Here is a 7,692-nt window from a genome sequence, read left to right as displayed (position 1 = left end):
AATGTGGGTATGTGAGAAAACTTGCCAGTAGCTTATCGTGGGTCGGTGGTTCTTTCTGGGGGTTTCCCCTGGTTCTTCCTTCACCATTAATACTGGCCGCCTTGCATAGCCTATCGTGTGCTGAAAAATGACGTTAAACCCCACAGCAACTTGGCAGCGCGCACCTGCTTTCATTAAGTTACCAATGATCTCATTGTCACGTGTGCGTGCCCAGGTGCACTAATGTGCCAGTTTCAGTGATATCTTTGATACGTATCGCTGTAGTAAACACACCTGTATGCATTTATCTCAGTTTACATGCATGATTTCGTTTCGTCAAAGTACATTAAGGTTCCTAGTTGGGACGTACAATATTAAGAATATAAGCTACCAATATAGGCTGAATCCTATACATGTATTTGGTTACACAACGTTCGAGGCTATCTCTCTTTCTCTCTCAGGAATCGTGGTGGGCAAGCGGTTTGTGTCGGACTTACGACCGAAAGGGTGCGGGTTCCAGTTCTACTATTGGATTAGTCCAGGTTGACTAGTGTGGTGTCTTTGGGCAAGGCAGTTTACTCCAATTTATATTCTCAGCACTATATAACAATCTTATGTTACTGTGTCCGATAAGGTCTTCCAGGGCCCTAAACACTGACAATATTATGGAGCCACCCTTCCTACAAAATGTGAAGAAAAAAAATTGATTAAAAGCTAAAAAGGTGGGAAAATGCCAATGTTGTTATGATTCCAAATCAAAATACTCGTACATGCAGCTCAAAATGGTCATATTTAATTAATTCAATTTTATCATAAACAATTGTTTTTAAATTTTTTATGGTGCCCCTTTTTGGGCTGGTTCCTAAGCACGTGATGTGTGTGTGCTTAATGTGTAATCCGGCACGGCTGTGCCGTACACTCACTCTCTCTCTCTTGGGGCCCCGATTGGCCGAGTGGTCTAAAGCGCTCTCCGTTACGGATCACTGCCATCTCACCTCTGTCTGCGCCGGTTCGAGTCTCAGATTCAGCCAATGTGGGTGTGTGAGAAAGCTTGCCAGTAGCTTATCGTGGGTCGGTGGTTCTTTCTGGGGGTTTCCCCTGGTTCTTCCTCCACCATTAATACTGGCCGCCATGAATAGCCTATCGTGTGCTGAAAAATGGCGTTAAACCCCACAACAACAACAACTCTCTCTCTCTCTCTCTCTCTCTCTCCGGAATATAAAGAAAGTGGGCATCAACAGCTAATAAATAGTGTCGAGATAGGCACGCAAAAACGCTTCTTAACAAGTAGAAGAGTGTTCTCCTTCTTCCTTCTCGCTTTTCACACGTGTGCTGAGCCGCTCATAAATGTTTAATTATTGAGCGATGCTCCGCCCATGGTCTGAATAAAAGCTTGAATGAAATATTGAGCAGGAAAGTATGCCCGACGGATCTGCAGTTTAGCTGAATGGCGGGGGGATCAATAATGCAAGTCATGGGATTGTGCGGTCATGTACAAAAGTAACTTAGACACGTTTATTCTCGCCCTTCCTTTTCTTACAGAAAAAAAGAACGACACTGACTCGCTAACACTCACAGCTTATCTGATCTCGCGGGGTTTGTTTAGAATGTCGCTAGATACCGGCAAGTTACTATTGAATTTGTGAAGAACAGGTACAGATCCGAAACCTTCCGGCTATTAGCTTTTACTTAGGGCGCCCAAAGGATATCAATGAATCATTCAGCCTTAACTGCTTGTCACTAACTCTCCCTTTATGCAAACATCTCTTGCATATAGTATATAAAGCATAACTGATTGCTTTTGGCTGATGCATAATTGTCGTTGCGGCTCGAAGTTGTCATTTCTATCCAGGTGGTTCATATAATCCCTGTGAGGAACCTCTTACTATGGAATGCAGACCCTGGAATCGGCCATTTTAAACTGTAGCGTACCTGAATACACAACGGGCTAGTGTCTTGGTTAGTAGTACTGTTTATCAGGATAACAGCTTAGTTTTTTCTAGCATGGCAGACGACGAGCAACGTAGTTTATTAGTGAATAAGGCCAAATTAAGTGAAACATGCGAGCGCTATCAAGATATGGTGGAAAACATGCGAGAACTTGGTCAAAAGGCGAAAACAGCTCTGACGGCAGATGAACGGAATTTACTCTCTGTTGCATACAAAAACGTGGTGGGAGCCCGAAGGTCATCATGGAGAATCGTATCATCGTTGAGCGATAGAGAAAACGACCCCAAGAAGAAGAATAAAATTCAAGAATACAGGAAGAAAATTGAAGACGAGCTTAATGGATTATGTGACGAGGTGCTCTCTTTATTGGATCAACATCTGATTGCCAAGTGTGATGACGTCACGGAGAAGGAGAAGACTGAGGCCAAAATTTTCTTCCTTAAAATGAAAGGGGATTATTATCGGTACAAAGTGGAAGTTGCAAATGATGACGCAAAGGATGCTCTCGCCAGAAAATCTGAGGAGGCGTACGAGGAAGCCTACAAAGTGGCTGAAGCCAACTTGAAACCCACAAATCCAATTCGTCTTGGATTGGCGCTGAATTTCTCCGTGTACTACTATGAAATTCAGAACAACCAGGAGAAGGCCTGCAAACTGGCCAAGGACGCGTTCGACGCCGCTGTAGAGCAACTAGAAACTCTTCAAGACGGGGACTCGTACAAGGATAGCACGCTAATTATGCAACTCCTTAGGGATAATTTGACCCTATGGACCGCAGAGGCGGAAGATGGACAACAAGACGATAACTGAGGATTCTGTCAAGTATTAGGCGACACAAATAGTTGTAGGGAACAAGAGAGAAAAGATAGGTTAGTTGGAGATGAAAAATACAACAACAAAACAAAGCTCATGCAGATTCTGGAAGGGTCAAACAACTTTTGCAAGGAATTTTTGCCATACAAATATGATGATATAAACACACCAACTAGTTTATTGCTGGAAAATAAAATTGTGCTAATTGTACTTAGTGATTAAATTTATGCTTATAATTTGTGACTTTATGAATCCTTATTATTCGGAGACACGACGATTGGCTTATTTGATTCCCCTGCGGACATGCCAGCTTTGGTTACCAGGACCCACCAGTGTCTCAATTTACGAGAGTTAACGTTTATGTGTCGACATGTATTCTGATGTTCTTTCTCTCAACATTCATTGTTCATAGCTGGCTTTACTTGTGTGTGGAGAGGTATTCCTTGGTGTTTATCGGCGAGACCTGCACATTTTTTTTTTAGTGGAAGGTTTTGGATAAAAAGCGTGACTATATCAACTGTTGATGTACCTGTCTACTCGTCCGTGACCTAAAATATTGCAACGTTGGTGATGAGTACTTTTTCACTTTTTTGGAACAATCAGGCTTTTCTTTTTCAATTTCATATTTCAAATATTGTTCATAATTTGCCTAAACGTGCAATTTTGTGATTTTATTACTGTTTTGCGATTTGTAATGTCTTTTAACGATGCACGTGGCATTCTTTCTTTAAATGAATTTTTTTCTAAAACGAGTTTTACCGTTGTTTTGAAGCTTTGAAGTACATTTTTAAATGTTCAGAACTAAATTTCTCAGTTGAGATTATGTCCGATTTGGAATTACGTTAAAATGTACCTAAAGTTGATGTTTTGACCCCACTTCATTAGTTGTGTACCATTATGCAATTTAATTGTGCTGCCGTCATTGAAAATCAATCATTAGGACGAAATTTTCAAATATGGAAGAACTTTGGAAGTGAATATCAAGATTGTAATTCATAAAAAAATCTCAAGAATACACTTTATTTATTTATCGTGCATTGTATGATTAAATATAAATCTGAAAGAAAACATTGGATTTCATTTAATTATTTCTCTTACACTGCTAGTCTTACCACCACACCCCCAACAATAAAGAGGAAACGTGACGTTACGTATAATTGTTAGCATTGCATTGTTCAGTTAAAGAAAATAGTGTTGAGTCTGATTCTTCTATTTGGATATTAAATGAAATAACGTTTAATTTGAATTGTGTGAAATGGTCCGTGTGACCGAGTGGACTAAAGTGCACGCTTTTACAGATCACTCGCGCATCTCACCTCTCGGCTCGAAAATGGTCAGTATATGAGAATGCTTGCCGGTAGCTTGGTTAATGGCTGGTCCAGGTTCCTTCACCAAAAACACTGCTAGTAATTTATAGTCTATAATGTGCTAAAAATGGCATCAAACCCCACAAAACACCCAAAAGCAAACCAAACAACAGTTCATACAAGCCTAAAAACAAGCTAGCTAGGTCAGTGCCCTATGACATCCTACTCATGTACAACACTGCCAACAGAGAATAGGCTGACCGAATTTACACACATATACATACATACATGTACATCTATGATAGATCGGGCCCTACGAGCTTTGTTTTACTTGAGAATTCAAGCGGATGCTGGTTTCTTTCAACGCATATAGTTATCTGGGTCAGTGCTATTCACAGTTCGTTTTACGCATGGGTTTGTATACTACAGGTTTGATCGTATTGTTTAGCGAGCTATAGATGCTGTATATTATTTACCCACTAGGCATTGCGCATCGGCCATATTGTTTTCGGACAAACATACGATACAGGACTAGCGGTACTAATTCAGTTCCCATTGTAAACCTATGCAAACACCATGATATTAAAAATTAAAAACATAATTTTTAAGTCCTTATGATCAAACCTATATTTATCAGTATAGATGAAACCTGAATGTCAGCTTCTTTGTAGAGGAAAGGATATGAGCCACGGTATTTTCTGGACCTGCATGTTTTTGAAACGTGCTTTCAATTCTGCACCAGAGTAGGGTGCTAATTTTGGTGATGAGTGTACCAAACTCAAGACTGTTAAAGGATTGAAATTCCTTCAATAAAACAATGTCTCAATTTTTTTTCACTTACAACTTGGTTAAGCTCTCAAAAGATTCTTTTTCCTAAAACATAACTTACATTATTAACAAATCATGGTTAGCCAAAACCTTATACACACCCATTTCCAGGCTGGTTCCCATCTTTCCATATTATTAGCACCGTGTGTTCGACAGCTTTAAGTAAAGCTTATAGTTGTTTTCATTTTTAAGTGACAACTTTTCTGTATTGTCCAAGAGGGACTTTTAAATACTTGTTGTAAAACAATGTTATTATGGAAATTGGACTGATTGTTCTTGTCTCTATGCATTGTTTTACCCTGCAAAGTATATTATTATTATTTTATTATTATTATTATTATTATTGATCTTTGTGAGATTTAGTTGTAAATCTTTGGAAATGAGTCACAGGGATAAATTAGATTTTAATAATAAAAATGGTGTAACTATGCCCATTTTGAATAGAGTAAAACAAAATAATTCTTTCAAATGCGATCTTAAGTGCTCACCACCACCCCTCGGAAAATCCTGTGACACTAAAACAAGTTTTATTCTAGTGTTTTCCTAGTGTTCGAACACAAACTACTTTCATCATTCAGTTGCCGTTACTATATACTGACTCGAGGGCCTGACTTATAAAAAGACAGTTCACTATCTTTTGTTAATAATTTAAAAAATGAATAAACTATAATATATTGTCTGAAATTCGGTCTAAGTGAGTTGGGGGGTGGGCGGGGTGCACGAGTTATTTCGTAACCGCAGTGTTTTATACTCAGCATTTATACACATGCTATTGTATTTTCCATTAACATTGGTTGAATTTAGTTGAGACGAATTACCAGTGTTTATAATTATTATTTATTATTATTATTAAAATGAAAAAGTCAAAGTTTATTATATATATATATATATATATATATATATATATATATATATATATATATATATATATATATATAGTCTAAAATGGATATTAAATATATAGATTGTGTACACAATTATTATAGTGCACTAAACCACAAGAATAGGTTTATACATGGTGTTCAATAGATGTACATATAGAAAAGAACATCCGTACGTATATGTTGTTCGGCAGGAAGAAACATTTACAAATTACTGCTTCATTATATTGATTAAAAGTTAATTTCCTTTATTCATTTTCACCAAGTACGGTATTTTATAATTTAAAAATATGGTACTGGCCCGCCATATTAATTATCTGTTTGTCCAGAACTGGAGCAACATTGCATTATTGGATACGAGGTAGTGATTCGTGACGTCACATGAGGGCCACTGCATACTATTACCGTGATGATACACTCGGGTGATTATCATATAACACGCAAATTTCTTAAAAATTACGCTGAAAAATCTACTGAATGCGCTGAAATTCCTACTATTTTTTCTTTGATAAATCCATTCTTTATATATAAACAAAATTATCCCCTCTTTTTCCAATGGAGTGGAGAAATTACTCAAATTGTCGATTGAAAGAAAGACACTTGCTCTGTGGAAAATTTAATCTCGGCTAAGTGACGTATCAAATGGGCACTACCCCACTCATTAGCATAACAAATGGTATAAAATCAAGATATTCTGAGAAAAATAGACATGCGCTGAGAGCGATGAGTACGCGGTTAAATGTCCAAGTCGACGTTTTGTAAGGCTTAAACAAACACCAAGACCGCGCATTAAATGTTAAGGGCGATGTTATTCAGTGCATCTATTAATGTCAACGCTTACAGCATATGAATGACCTCCACAAAACAACAACGTTTGATTGGTTAATCAGGGAATGACGTTTAATTGCTGAAAAAAGTTAGTAATTTCTGTTGCCTTACGCGTAAAATTATTCTATATTGGTGAAATTATTACTCTAATGATCAAATGAAAAGTAATGCTTTACGCGATATTGGTGAAATTATTACTCTAATGATCAAATGAAAAGTAATGCTTTACCACCAGCCATGACACGTGGGGTGTGTCACCCTTCCTCGTCGTCTTGTATAAAGGACCGCGATGTTTTTGAAAACTTGGTCTGTTGCGATTGGTAGAACTGGGTAGCCCATAGCCATGCGATACGTAATTGTTTTCGATACGATATGTTGAACTATATTGTCGCATACATAAATAAACTGAAAAATATACAAAAGAGGACATATATGCAAAACAACCATTGCATGAACCCATTGATGGATATGCTAAGTTCATGGAACGAATAAAAAAGTGAAGTATTTTCCACTGCCTATCGAAAAACGAATTCGCCGACACCATCAACAATAACCCATTTATAGTAATGCTGCAGGAAAACAAATCGAACATATGAATGAAAGTCTTTATAGAAAAATGAAAGAACACAAACTTCTCAAAATATTTATTTTGAAAACAACGACCGGAATATGTAAATGTTGAAGAAACTTGAAGTAAAACCAGATTTACTAAGCAGAGAGCACATGTCAATGCGGTAGTCACGTGATACCAACAAAAACATTGCTGATAGGTGCTCGGTACTTGTTGAAATTGGTTTTCTCCACCTTGCTGCGATACCGACAGTTTTCTGGTCGTTGTTCTCAGAATATATATGTTAAGAATTAGGTGTGCATTCTATTTATTTACAAACATTAAGTGACCTCTATATTATTTCCAAATTCTATGTACAACAACTTTGGAAATTTGTTCATTGTTGATATCACGTGAATATATGACATCTGATGTCACTGACATGTAGGTTGCGGGATTTGTATAGTCATGTGACTCGGAATGCAAATGGCGAGATCCAAGTCAAATTTCAGCAACGATGTACTTTCGTCTGGTCTGTCTGCAGATTATAGACATA

General features: G+C 37.6%; 1 pseudogene; it reads left to right on the top strand.

Annotated features, from left to right (window-relative positions):
• The first annotated feature begins 1,829 nt into the window (after nucleotides 1-1,829).
• Nucleotides 1,830-3,810, top strand: LOC149781983 (14-3-3 protein beta/alpha-A pseudogene; annotated as a pseudogene).
• Nucleotides 3,811-7,692: the final 3,882 nt, after the last annotated feature.

The sequence above is a fragment of the Sinohyriopsis cumingii genome, chromosome 15 (assembly GCF_028554795.1).
Source record: "Sinohyriopsis cumingii isolate HCF-2022 chromosome 15, ASM2855479v2, whole genome shotgun sequence".
In the NCBI taxonomy this organism is placed as follows: domain Eukaryota; kingdom Metazoa; phylum Mollusca; class Bivalvia; order Unionida; family Unionidae; genus Sinohyriopsis; species Sinohyriopsis cumingii.
The sequence above is the reverse complement of the archived record's forward strand: the minus strand, read 5'-3'. Positions and strand labels throughout refer to the sequence as shown.